Source organism: Pinus tabuliformis, chromosome 4_1 (assembly GCF_031772625.1).
Source record: "Pinus tabuliformis cultivar Carrire ecotype Pingquan chromosome 4_1, CPIR1, whole genome shotgun sequence".
NCBI classification, from domain to species: domain Eukaryota; kingdom Viridiplantae; phylum Streptophyta; class Pinopsida; order Pinales; family Pinaceae; genus Pinus; species Pinus tabuliformis.
Window position 1 is genome coordinate 945,457,594 of NC_142303.1, and position 15,422 is coordinate 945,473,015.

A 15,422-nucleotide genomic window follows, 5' to 3' on the forward strand; every position below is an offset into this window, starting at 1 on the left:
TGGGTTCTTCTGATGCATTTGAGGAAGAACCTATCATCTTACTGTCTTGAATAGGAAAAGGATCCTTCAAAACAACAGGCATTTGGGAACCTTTGACGATTTTCGCAACCTCAGCGCAATGAGGGTAGTCTCTTGTAAAATGCTCTTCATCACAAATGAGACAGGGATAACGAGGTTTGCGTTTCTCATCAGTAGATTCCGTTTTTCTGGTTTCTCTTTCGAATTTTGATCTGTTTTATTTTTCTTCTTCTCTTTCTTTTTACCACCAGATTTTTATTTGGTTGTAGATGACTCTACAACATGAACATTGGCAGAAATTTCCGCGGAAGAATTTCCTGTCGGGGAATTTGGTAAAGTTATGATAGGAGAAGAATTCTTGGAAGATTTCTTCTTTCTTTTGGTATTAACCGTACCAATCATACCATCTGCGGCATGAGACCCTGAAGGAGCTGCAGTTATTTGATTTTGTTTAGGAAGGTCGGGGATTTTCTCGTGTAACGTACCTGACTGCGTATAAACCAAGTCAAGGTACTGAGCTTGAGCAATTACTTGCTCTTCAGTAACGACTCCTGCCTTAGCTACATCCTCAGTGATTTTTGGTAATAAATATTTGACAAACCATTCAGCTAAGATTTGATCCGGGATAAAAAATTTCACTAAACGCCATCGATGTCTCCATTCATGGATGTGATCTGAAATGTAAGTGGACGTTGACTGTTTTAATGAAGTTAATAATTTCGTGCCATTGTCATATTTGACTGGCAATTGAAAATGAGTTAAAAATGACGTAGCTAACTGACTAAAGTTATAAAAAGTGGCTCGTGGTAACTCAATGTACCACTTGGCCGCAAGACCAATTAGAGTGCGTTGAAAAAGACTTAAATGGATTGAATCATCTGAAATGGAGTTAGATGCACACCAGAGGTGATAAGTCATCACATGGTTCGACAGGTCCTCTCCTGATTTTCCTTCAAATTTAGGAATATCACTAGGCAACTTATTCGGCATTGGCAGCCAAAACGGAAGATAGTTAATTGGATCGTTCATAAGGAGCGACAAATCAGGCAAGTCCAAAGTTGCAATCAACGATAACTAACGATTAGGGTCCCTGAAACCCTGGGTCATGAGACCAGCCCCAGGAGGAGGATATCCAGGATAACTAGGAATTGGAATTGCATTTGGGATATTATATCCTCCTGGAAACCCAGGATTAACCGGACCATACTGGGGTTGTTGAGGTTGCTGATATGTATATCCAGGGTATGGTTGATATTGATAGACTGGCTGCTGTACAGCAGGACCAAATTGGTACTGTCCCTAGTACGGTTGATAAGTAAATTGAGTTTGACTTGTGACAATCGTACTTGGACCAGGTTGTCCTACAGGCATTTGAACCGAAGTCTGAATTGTGGGTCCAGACTGAGGTAAAGATGCTTGAGGAGTTGATATAGGAACAGTAGAAACCGGAGCCATAGATACTCTGGAAGTAGGTGGGGTATATTGAACGGATGTTGCAGTAGTTGTAGCAGTCGTTTGAGGCAGAGTTCGAGGCGAACTAGGCCCAGGCTGAGAAACTACAGAAGGTGTAGAAGTTTGAATAGTAGACTGGACGGGTTGCTGGGTTGAACCAGAAACCAAGGGTTGTCCAGATTGAGATGACAACTGCACATTCAGTTGCAAGATCTGTTGAGATTGAAATGGATCCCACACTAAGTTCATTTCGGGGTATGGACCCATAAAAGGTTGAGCATATTGAGGACCATAACTGGGTTGAGGGTAGGGTTGATAATTCAAAGGTACATTTCTAGCTCCTTGGACAAATGATTGACCGAAAGGTGGTTGGAAACCTTGGGTTGGGTACTAACCTTGAGGTTGATAACCTTGAGGCACGTACCGATACTGGGGTTGACCTTAAGGTACATACTGAGTCTGGGGTTGACCTTGAGGAATGTACTGTCCCGTAGGTATGTACTATCCTTGAGGTTGCCCCCCAGGCAGTAATTGGGTACCTTGAGGTTGCCCCCTAGGCGACAATTTAGGACCTTGAGGCTGCCCCCCAGGCGGTAACTGGCCACCTTGAGGTTGTGGATTTAGAATGGTACCTGACATCATAAGAATATCTTCTACACTCAACGGCTTAGTTCCATTATTACCAGTTAATAACCCTTGTTCAATAGGTTGAGGAGATGCTCCCGAAAAAGTACCAGTAAGTGACTGATACCTAGAGGGAATAGAAGGACCGCCATATAAAAAGGTTCCTGGAGATTGAGAAAACATGGACGACTATCTCGACATATTTAACGGAGGATAATAACCCTTAGGTGTTGGGTGAAAAAGAATGCGAGGTGGTGAAAAACTTAGTCCTGGGTTTTTCAAAAAATTGGTCAATGAAAGATACCAAGCGTCCCTCCTAGGTGGACTGTAAAAGATCGATTCACGCTCTCTAAGTTCTATATCTGGTTGATTTTCAGGGATAGGGATACCTTCTTCTGGAGTATCAAGTTCTTCTATAGCAATAAGTCCAGAAGGAAGATTTTGGGTAATTACTCTTCCTACCCTGGGTGAACCAGGACCACTGGAAGTTGGAGAGGAAAATCCTGATGTTGGAGTAGCAGTAGGTTCAGTTTTAGGTTCAAATATTTCAAGTTCCTCAGCTAAATCACTAGTAGAAGAAAAACTACCAATAATTTCGGAAAATGAAATAGGTTCTAAAATATACTCTGGTGCTTGAACTTGGTAATCAGGATGTACAACCAAAGAAGACTCTCCTTCTTCAGGTGACCCAACTCTATTGTCACTAGGAGTTACAAGGGCTCGTAGCCCTTCAAGTTGGCTCAGTGAAAACTCAGGAGGTTGGCCCCAAAGTCTACGAGACTTCCTCAGTAATTTAGCCACGATTAAATATTTTAACTACTTCACACGTAAACAAAGAAAAATCTCAATGAAAGCCACCTAAAGTCTCTAAAGAACCAAACAATTTTGAATCATACACCTAAAGAATCTAGGAGGTCAAACCACACACAAACAGTAACTTTTCGTACCGAAAACACTAGTTGGTGATGAAATCCAACATCACAGAATTCAATACAGAAATGGCGGTTGGAACAGTTACCCCGGCAACCTGCTTAATGAATATATTGGCATGAGTTTCTCAACTAAACCGTATCGAGTGAAGATAACCCCCCAGAAAATCCAAGTGAGTCTAGCCGACGTCTGCTCCAAGTACAATGGGATCTTCCCTCCACCGTCACCTTAGGAAAGAATCCTATATAATATGGTCACTATGGTTAGCAACAGAAACAAATATACCTGGGGGAACAATCTGTGATCCGATACACACGCAAGGGCAGAGTAGCAAGCTCAATCCCCTTGAAGGCTCCTTGACATAATCCAAGGTTTACCAACAAGTGACTCCAAGCTCCTCGACAATGGTTAATCCGAGGTTTACCGTTTTTAATACGTGTATATCTAGTATCGTTCCCAATGAGGAAGGATTGATTACCCCACTGGTTCGGATAGGATATTATGCTTGACTCCTATAAGAGGAGGTTCCCAGAGCATAGATGTAACAATTGGAATTTATCTCCTACTGCAAGATATAGCTACTTGTTTGTCTTACTATCTTGGATAGTTAATTACTCCTTACTCCAAGATACTAGCCTAAGCTATGTTGGTGATAAAGAGCCCTAGAAATAAAAAGATTACTAGATAGATTTTACTTTAAGCATTATTTTATTGTTTTTTTCTTAAGTCAAAAGGTGCGGAGATGAAACTTATGGTGTGAAGACTCGACTCCAAATCACTAAAAATGCACTTAAGATGAAAAACAATCCTTTCCTTTCAATGAATTTCTAGCTAAAGAAAGAGTTGAGAATGCAAATGCTTGAAAAAACAAATCTTTCCTTAACCAACAAATAAAAAGAAGAACTTTTTGTCTTTTCCAATACACTCAAAACGAGACAACTAGTTATGCTCACAAAATTTTCCCTTTCTTTTCAAACACTCAAATACTACTAAAACAAACTTTTTCAAAAGAGATTTTTTTATTTTTATAAAACACTCAAAACTATTGAAAAATCTAATCTTGAGATCTATAAATTCTAAAAAAACTAATTGAAGTAAAAGCTTAAAAGATGTCTTTTCAAGGATGTTTTACTTAGTTAAGAGGAACTAAGGACTAATTTGTCCAGAATAAAAAATCAGTCAAAAAACAACCAGCTTTTGTTTTCGTTTCTAAAAAAGAAATCCAAAACTTTCAACACAAGTTCTTTCGAAGTTTCACAAAGAGAAAAACAAGATGGATTCCTCAACAAAGGCAGATTTTACAAAACGGTTAGACTCATAAAAAGGCCAGCAAAAACCAAGGTGATCTGAGGTTTCTAAGGCTTCCAAGCTCTGAGTTACTACAAGACCAACTGAAAATCAAGCCAGGCACACAAAACTTCTAGGAATTTCACCTAAAACCCTAATGCCAATGAAATTAACCTAAGAAAAATTCCTGACAAGTCACGTGCAGATCTGGGCAGAGGCTAAAAACACATAAACAAATCCTAAGCTCAATGAATGAGAAAATTTCAAAATTTTCAAAATTTTGACAGGGTCCGCAGACCCCTAGTATACCCAGGTGCGGTAGCGCTCTATGTGTAAAGCAAAAGTACAGGGATGTTCGCACTGTGTTACAAGCAGAGGGTGCGGTCCTCTCCCAAAAGTACAAAAAACAAAAAATAATTCAAGATCTACTAAACCTACCCAATCCCACACACATCAAGTCAAAAACCAGAAACAAAGACACAGTTTCTCAAGTCAAAGTAAAAGCAAAGGAAAAAATAAAAAATTCAAGTCCCCAGTCGGGTTGCCATTTTTTCGGCTGGATAAGTCGTTCTTGCGGACAAGACCGACCTCCCTAGTATCTAATGATATCTAGCGACAAGAAAACCAAACAAATTCTATCTTTCTCTAAATATTCAATTTATAAATAAAGGCAAACAAGTGTTTTAGGCCTACCTCGGGTCTAGTGCAAGTTTGTGGAAGCCACGCTCCATTGATCCAAATGAGCTCCCTTGTAAAGAATCTACAAACACAAACAAGCACACACATTAAATAGCACCTAAAAATCCAATATAATAAAGCATATTTATCATGATGATCAAGGAATTCATGAAGCAAACCATATAAGACAATTTGTTGAGAAAAATGAATCTGATTGTATTAACTTTAATCAAAGAAGAACTTTACAACCTTAGTGCCTTGATGCTGTACAAGCTCCTCCCAGGGTCCAGCAAGAATCTCCTCTACTTTGAAAAGTTTCACTCTCTTCCCAATGAATCCAAAAGGTATGTAATCTCTCCTCTCAAGCTTAACTAGGAAGTCTCAATTCCAACATCATTTACCCTAAAAAATGTTCAGCTTCTAACCTCTCTAGCAACTAGCCCAATGCCTTAATTTATAGTGCAATGGAGGGAAGTTACTAGGTTCACCTTCAAAGGGATAAATCCCTCCTTCAAAGGGATAAGCTCCTCTCATCAAGGGATTAGCTCCTTTAGTTATGGGATGCATGAACCACCTAGGAGCGAACCATCCACGTCAAGATTCCTTCTAGAATAATCCAGAATTAACCCAAAGTGAGTTTTTAAGAATAAACTTGCGCCTTTTTGACTTTCATAGGGGTCTGCACCCACTCCTTTAGAGACAGAGCTGACAGGTCTGCAGGTAACATGAACTAGGGGTGCAGGACTGCAGGTAATAGTAAGAGAAAGTGCGGAACCAGAGCTTTATTGATTTTCAAGGTCTTTCTCTCATTTTTAAAGCTTGACATGAAGAGTTGTGGTTTGAGACTTGTAAGGAGGACAATATGAATGATGATAGACCCATACTGACTACAAATAGTCATGGTGAAAATATTTTGTGTAATAGGTGTCGATGTCAAGAATATGAGTGCTACAACAAAGTCATCGTCCATGGTATGTACATCATCCATGGTTGTATAAATTGTGTGTGGTTACATAACTGTCAGATTTATTTATCATATATCAATCCTCAAGTGTTAGTATGCAACATGAGGTGAATTATATGAGTTCACTACCACTGGGCTTTATATGTTGGCCTCTATTTCAAATCAGTAACTGTGTGTGGATATATTGAGGTCAATAACATGGCTCTTTGCTTCCCTCTTTAGTTGGGATGGTTTACATGTATTTATTTTACTTTTGTTGGTGTTGTTTTACTTATCGAACATTGACAAAGCAGATAATGAAAATCAACTTTTTGTAGTTGAATATGGTCAAGACATTTACCATTTCTATTGGTATACAGAGGTACACCCCTTTTGTCATGGGAGCCTTGCAAACTATTTTTGTTCTATTCAAAATAACAACATCTTGTCTTGGAAGAATACACTTCATTTAAACAATTTAATCAGACCTCATAAGATGACTATGTCCAAATTAACAACATCTCCATCTTATCAAACCTTTTAATCTTAGAGCCCTCCATCTTGACCCCTCAAGAAAAATATCCCTCTTACTTTGATAAATGAGACGGTTATCATCTGTAGGAAAAATGGCATCAATAGCTGAATCATAGCTCCCTCATACTAAAATTGTATTCATAGGTCTGTCTTCAACCTACTGTTAATCCAAAGATAGTAGAGCCTTGCTATGTTAATTTCTTGAGCTTCTCTTATGGTCTTCAAGGAAGCTCCAGACCAAAGAGGAACTTTATGAAGAATCGACAAGGCTCTTCTTTAATTAGGAGAATACATCATTCTTGAGATGATTTCAACAAAGGCCATTCTTTTCCTAGCCTATCTTCAAGAATAAAAGCTTCAAAAGATGCATTTGACTGGTTTAAAGCTATATTGTGAACAATCATGTAACACAGGCATCAACATATAAGGCTTAGAACATATCACCACCACTACTAGACTTGTAGCGATATCATACAAAATGGTGGGCTAAAAATAGAGCATAAATGATGTTGTGTTGCATGTACAGGGATGTCATTCATAGATAGTGGCACTGATATTGTATCTTTACTGCACAGCATACTATCCTTGATAGCTACAGGTCTTCATACTTCTAGGACGACCTCATCATTACTCAATATTCCAATATGGTCCATACAAGAATTGTTTTGTTAACAAGGCTTCTTAGTTTTATTCTAAAGATAATAGTAATACATGTATATCAGTAACTAATCTAAACATTTCCTTATACATATTCATTAGTGAAAACAAGATGTGTCCTTGATCTGAATGTTTCAACCTCTGACAGGTTCACCACAACATTCAGCCGATGATGTGTATTAGTGATACAACTTAATTACAAGAGCAGAACCCTTTTCTACTTATTAATGATTCCATGACAACTTCTACACTTACTCAATTTTCAACCTGAATGTTAGACATATCTTCATAAAATTGTCCTAATTAAGCTGCCACTTATATGATTTCAAAATGACTTTCCATCAAGCTGATACCTTTGCTCTTGGAGATGTTCCATTCTTAGCTTTGAATGATTTCAATAATTCAAGAGAGAGAAGGTCAAGTAGATTTGACAAACAAGAGCCACATTTCACAATATGATAAGGCATTTGACTTTGAAGAAATGATACTATAATTTGATATCAAGGTCAAAGATAGGATAAGTTTTTCAAGGCATCGAATATGAGATGTAATAGAATTGCTTACATTTCTATTTGCTTCGACATCAATCTTCAAATCTGAACCTCTTAGCACAAAATATGGCTGCCTTACTTACCAACAAGAAAACTCAATAGGTTAGGCTTTTAAGCATAGCCCAAAATTCTTGTGGGGAAGTTAATTATTGATTTCAATGAGTTGAGATACCTTCAAGAAGAGCATCAATCAAACGTTGCTAGGATTACATCGTCATTAGAGATCAAGATTCTTAAATCAAGTTCATACCAAGGTCACTCAGAACCTTAGAGTTGGTATTAAGAATAAAGGACGTATTGCCTTGAGATATCAAGTGATTAATACATCTCCCATAATGACTTCACAGACTTGACGGATTATGTTGATAACATATATATACATATATCCCCAAACAAACTGCTTCAAGAGTTAGATCAATACAATCATTGATTATCTAATATTTCTCCTTGATCTGAAAAATTTCCTAGAAAGTATGGCACATAGGATAATCAAGGTTGATCCTTATATTCAGAATTGTCGACAAACCCTCAACAAATATCCAATACTCGTGCTCAAATTAGGTTGTCTTCAATATACCCTTTAACAACTCGGCTTTACATGCTCAGTGATAAGAAATGAAGCAAAAAGGGATGAGATGGATGTGAAACCATAGTTGTCATCTGAAACGTTCCATGGATCTGAGAATATCAAAGAGAAATGATTCTTTTAAGAATGATATAGTCCTCTAAAATGGGGGTTGTAATACTTCAATAAAGCATCTACAGAGGTTCGGCCCATCTCCGAGGATCATAGAAGATTTCAATCTTTAAGTATATCCTCCTATATGTTGGATATTTCTATACTGCAATTATGAATATTGGTTAGGGCACAAACACAGTTAACTTCAAGTGTTGATGGTAATCCTGGTCATTGGTTAGGGTTGTCAGCTTCAGTCCTCATTCTCCTCTCCCTCAATTACCGTGATTATCCATAGAAGACACCCAATCACTGATTTAGAGATTGGTAGCTCCTCCTCAACGAATCTTGAAACAATCCCAAAATACATGAAAGAATTATGACCTATCTGCACTCAAGCTGGGGCATATGCATCCTATAGAGGACTTATACATGCCTTCATACCACTGAATAGTCTTAGCAACAAGATATTGTAGCATCTCTATTCCTGCAGCCTGTAACAAAGATAAACCTCACCAAATAGCACGAAAAAACATCCAACATGTATTCCTCTGACAATGGCTACATTCAACAGGAAATCTATACCCAAAATTAAGTGATACGCTGCCCAGATAGACCTCCTATCCTCCACGCATGGAGCCACATACCTGTAGCTCTTCCTCCTAAGAAAACTATAGAATGCAATTGTTAACAGTTTATTCCGCCATATAAACTGATTTTTTTCTCAGTGGTGTATATTATTCTACCTATCTCCTTTCTTGTGTGTCATTCATATCCATCCATGATGAGTATTCCTGCTAACCCTGCACATTTCTCTTGTACCCTGCATTTTTTAACTTGTATTGGATGTGTGATATGGAATGTGAGACAAGTAGCAAAACTGTGTTGGGCTTTCTAATTTATGGCCAAAATTTATTTGAATTGTGAACAACTAAGTCATGCAATAATTGCTCAATGGAGTCTTGAAATATATTATCACACTATTTGGTATGGAGCAATGAAATATATTATCACACCTGTATGGTATAGAAAGAATTTTTTTTTGTTTCAAGTATAGCCGAGTTACTATTCTTATGCTTCCTACTAGGTGTCGCAGAATCACACAAATTTTCTTGCTTACCATCTATAAGTATATTGATGTGTCTTCCACCAAAGATATTTATAGTAGTCACATAAATTTTCTTACAATCCATTGTAATATTGTCACACAATAATACCTCACAGAGTCACGCAATATACCGTTTGGTATAAGATGAAAAATTTTCTGTTAGCAATAGTCGAGTTACTGTGTTTAGGCTTCCTGTTAAGTATAGTTAAGTCAGGCAAATCTGAATGGCCAGTCGTGGTTGTCCATATTCGATTCCACAAGTCAATTCATTCTTGCCATCATATCATGAGTGAATTATTAGTTTCTTTTACTTTTCTTGATATCAGAACATTGTTTATGATGTAAAGAATACTAAATCTTACATTTTTTTAACTTGTATTGGATGTGTGACTGCAGGGTATTTTTTCCCAAAAATCTTCCTCCCTAATATTGCAAGAAATGGAGAGATATGTTTCAATACTCTGAAGAAGGATTGGAATCTAACCCTTGGACAGTAACACATTTTTCTTGTATGTGTTAAACCACTTATCAATTTATCTTATTTATGGGTACGATGTGATTATGTTACAAGAGATACAATGTGCTTATGTTATAAACAAAATATATTTATATGGATTTATTTTGTAGGCTCTATACAAGCATTCATGCTTTGAAGCCAAAATTGAAGAGTAAAGTGCCAATTTCAGAGTCTATCGCTTTAAATGAAGCCCCAAGAAATACCCTTGTGACCTCTCCTACCCCACTTCTACCATCCCAAACAATTATGAGAATAATATTCAAGATCCAAGCATAAATGTCGCTTCAACAGAAGCTATAGGAGTTGGGGCATCAACATTTCATAAGAAGAAGGATCTAGCTTCTACCAGAGTGCACATTGATAAGAAAAAGATGGATTCAATTTAGGAGGGTATGGTAGATTTTGAATTGTATGATATGTACTTTTCAACTATAATAGATGAATATTATAACACCGAGCTTTGTAATGTGTCTTAACAGTGGTATTAGGTTTTTCACAATAGTCATAGGTTTTCTCTAGTGATTTTACAAAGCTTTTTCTAACCAACGCTTAACAAGATGACTTGGCTTTAGGTATATGGAGTTGTTTCATAGATTCAATTTATTCTAGCATGATGATATGTAGGTGTTTTTTGTAGCATTGCTTCTTTTGGACTATAGAGGCCATCTACAACCTCTTTGTTGATTCATTTCTAGTTCAAAGATGGATTGCAGTTAGTGTTATTTTGGTTATATGCGCCTTTACTTGTTATATATATGAGAAAATTTGCATATTTGTGTATAACAGTTTAGCTTCATATTGATGTACATGAAGATTTACATTGTTTTGAAAAAAAAAGAATATTTATGTAATTTTTAGTTCACTGGTCTTTTGGTTTGGATTTTCTCCGATTATCAGTTTTGGGGTCAACTGGTTCGATGACTGGTCTAATTCTGATAAGATTGGTTCATTGTCCATTGATAATTTTCAGTTTTAACTTTTGAGTCTTGATTTTTGATACTAATGACCTTAGACCAAGTCTTTGACTCATCACCTTTTACTATTTCTAAGTGTTGAGTCTTGAAAATGTCATTCATTTGCATTATACTTTCACTATTATGTCCATTATATCACCTCCATTTCACTACTATGTCACCACATTCATCCCACTTTCATTATCATTGGGCCACCTTTATGTTTTTCCAATATTTATTATTTCTAAGCCTTTTAAGTGAATTTGTGGTTAAACATTAGAAAATAATGTGCATATGCTTATACCTAACAAATGGGTTGAGATTGTTGACATGTGTAGGTTGAAAACTTCTGATCATTTTCTTCTTCAAGTGGCTGATCAAGAGGAGTCATGGATAGAGAGATAAGATGACTTTTTATTGCTTCTACTAAAACTTGCTGAATCTGCTCCAAAATGCTGAAAATAATAGTCTTCATGTCTTCAAAACTCATTGGCACAATTCCTACTATGTGAAAAGATGTTCTGATGTCGAACATAGTAGGAAATTGTTGGCTTAGTGGCCATTAATGGATGCCACTAGTCAACACGAGAACTCTCACCATTGATGAAAATGAGAGTCAAGATGCCCAAACACATCTTGCTAGGTACGAATGAATTTGCTGATGTCGAGTCACCTAGAAGATCTAACGAACAAGGGACATTAATGTATTCCCATTGTTTGTCAGCATGAGGACTTGCCATTAAGGCATGCAAGCCTCAAGGTGTTTTTACAAAGAACTTAGACTCAAAGGACTATGGACTCAATAATTTGCATTGAAGCAGGGCTTATTTGCAGAATGAAAATGACAAGGAATGGAAAATGGAAATGGAAAATGGCAATGGAGAACAGAAATGGCAATGGCAATAAGCATGTGAATGAGCCTCTTGCTTTTATTTGTGGGTTATGAATGGACAAAAAGAGATGGAAAGTGTATGTGAATGTAAGTGGAAAATATGGAGGAAAATGGGATGAATGGTTTATTATGAGGTATGGATGTGATGGATGGATATGATGGAGACAATAGTATCTGAAAGTTTTTCAAGTGTTTGGATCTGATAAAACAACGAAGTAAGAGAAAGGTTAACTAAGCACATATAGTGCACCACACTTCATCAGTTTACGATACCCGGATTGATAATTTATGTAGAGCAATTTAAGACATTAAATTGACTAGACACTAAGTTTGAATAATTTCAATTTACTAGTCTAATATTTAAACTTTAGTATCTACTATTGAATCATATATGATGTGTGAATCAATATGTTTCGTTATTGAATTTAAATTTGAATCATGTGTGTAACACACACACACACACATATCCTGACATCCCCCTATCCCCTTGAATTTTCCTAAAATTTGGGGGTGCTCCCACATGTTCCCCTTGTGTGTCTCCCCATTCCCACGTCCCCCTATCTTGGAAACTAGGTGGAACATTAGTTGTAATTGCTTGATATTTGTTCACTGAATGAATGCTACCTCTTGGGTATGACTCTATAGTATTGATTTTAGTGTCATGGTTGAGTGTATTGGTTGATGGGAGATGTTGTTGATGATGCCACTTTGAGTTTAGAGACCCAACCTTTATGACAAGCTTCATAGGTGGAATCCTGAGTTTTATAAGAAGGCTAAATAATTAGTCTTCATAGAACATCTGAAAATGAAATCTAAAATGTTCACCAATGCACTCATGTTCTTGTAAGTTTGGTCTAGGGGTCAACCCTGACTCTTGAGCATTGCAGGAGTGTTACATTACTCCTCAAGCTCACCCAATATTTCTATCAATCTTCCTCGGACTTCATTCTTGAGTTAAGCATAGATCTGGGCAAAAGAGCTATGGCAATGTATTATGGATTGGCTGGAATAGTGAAATATTTGATCCCTACCTTATGGAATCCTCATACCCTATCTAACTAGAATCTTGAAGGTTTTTGTTCTACTCTGGAGTCTTGAAGTGCATAATTTAGATATGACCATTTATATGCTTATGGGCCAACTACTCAATGTTTATACTTGTGTGGATGAGGAATTATTATTATGAATTATCTTCGGTAAAATAGACCTTGGAAATCTGAAATTGACATCCATAGGCCATATTTGGGTTAGCTTGAAAATATGAAATCAACATGCCTAATTAAGATTGGTATTATATATATGTGTGTATTTATGTATGTATTCAAATTGGGATGAAAATCCAAGTCCAATCCTTTTTGGGACAACATGTATGTTCACCTCTCATGTATATATAGGTTTTTTTTCTTTGATAAAATACACACACATGCAGCCTAGAAAACTATAGTTGATGGGCCATGAGTTGGAGTGCAGGTTGGTCATGGAAGATTGGATGTGTCCTCATCCAAGGCATGCAAGCATAATTATGTATGTATCCTTAAGCTAAGGGAGAGAATCCCATTACAACAAGGGAGAGCATCCCATTACAATGATAATATAATGGGTGTTAGCACCAAGAACTTCATGGATGAAATGACAAATTTGTACACAGGCTTGAGGGCTTGTAATATTTCTTTGGTCTTGCTACAGGTTGGCTACATATGTACTTACATAGCTAAATAGGCCATCATATCATGGAACTTCTCACTCAAAAAGGAATAAGATTCACACCAGACCTCTTTCTCCTCATCAGAGTATCTAATAGAGATTATTCTGTGATGGTTTTGGAGGCTTTTCGTGGGCTTTTCTTTTGTTCAAAATTGCATGTCACCCAGACTTGGAAATGAATTTGCATTGTGGGAGTCTACTTCCAATGCTCTTATGCCCCTGGATCTAAATAAAATAAACAAGCTTAGTATGCAATTGAGATCAAGATCTCTTTAGCCTTGCTCATGATCCTTTGTAGCTCTTGGGGAAGCAAATAAACAAGTTTAGAATCAAATTGAGAGTAAGCTCTCTATAGTCCTGCTTATGATCCTATTTAGATCTAAGTGATTGTATTTGTAGTAGATTTTGGTCGTTGATAGGTTAATTCAGGTCTTTGAAATCTAATGTCATTAAAGAATTTTCCTTGACTACCACCTTATCCAATGACTAGAACTTGCTATGCTCAATCCTAGAATTGCCTGAGTTGATTTATGATATGGTAGATTAGTGAAGGAATTTTCCTATAGGTGTTAAAGTTTCATGGCCAAAAAGGATTTTCCTCTCAAATTGGTACCAAAACGAATTTTGTGTGCCTTAGACCATTAAATTCCACAAATCATAGTGAGATGTGCTTGAGTGTGGGTTAAGTAACTGCATTGTGGGAGAACTAATATGCATTTACAATGTCTATCAAAAGAGGAAAGTTGCAACTAATATGCATTTACAATGTATATCAAAAGAATAAAGGTGCATTGTAGAATGCATGTGGTGTCATAAGAGTGGCATCATGTCACCATAGCAGGGATATAAAAGTAAAAGGGTATAAAAAATGTGAATAAAAAAATGGATACATACAATATTTAGTGAAAATAGCGGTTTTATAACTTGGGAATGTGTATTGGATTTATAATAGTAGGGGGTTAAATAATGTGATTTTTAGAGGTATTTTCCAATATGTAGTCAAATTAAGGGTATTGTTTAGTATGCCACGAACGCACGTGGTATGTCAGAGGTTCAGTGAGTGAAGCCCCTGTGGCTTGCCTTGGGTGTTTCCATGTCTCCAGGTATCCTAGGTGTTCATCTTCCTCTCAAGAAGTATAGGTACAATGGTTTCTAGGAGAGAAACGATGGAGACACTATTCAGAGCACATTTCAGGATGCAGTCAATCAAGTGTCCATGGACTTGCCTACCCACAAAGACATCAAGTTGTTCGTAGACAAGGACATCAAGATATGACAACAACAACATCACATCAAGAAACATCATGAATAGCAGCTGAAGACAACATACCAAATGCAATGAATGCAAGAGGAGGGTTGTTGACAACACGGAGGCAGAACAAGTTTGCAAGCTCGAGCAGGTCCATTGATGATGAAAGCAACTCTGGAGACTCTGGCTATGAAGTGATGGTGTGACATGAAGATCGCATGAAAGAAAAAGATGGAACAAAGGAGTTGCATGTGCTGAAGCAGGAACTCAGGAAGAACATGAAGCTACACAGACAAACAAATGAGTTACAAAAAGAACATGAACAACAATGGGCACAACATGCACTCACAGATGAAGCTGCACCTGTACAAGTTAAGGATCCATCCCAGCAATTGACATAGAGCAGACATGGTGAGCAGTGTTGTTGATCGCATGTAAGGAATTCAACAACATGCATGTTGTTGAGTGCATGCATGATATCTAACCCATTCAACACACTCACGAAGGTGAACACAAGCAGCAAATCCATTTGGGGCTGAACATGTACTTCGGAAATTTGATGCGCATGACCAACAACACACACTTGAAGATCAGTGGCGACACTATGCATTAGTGTGTTGCTGGTTCAACTAAGAAGACCATACGCATG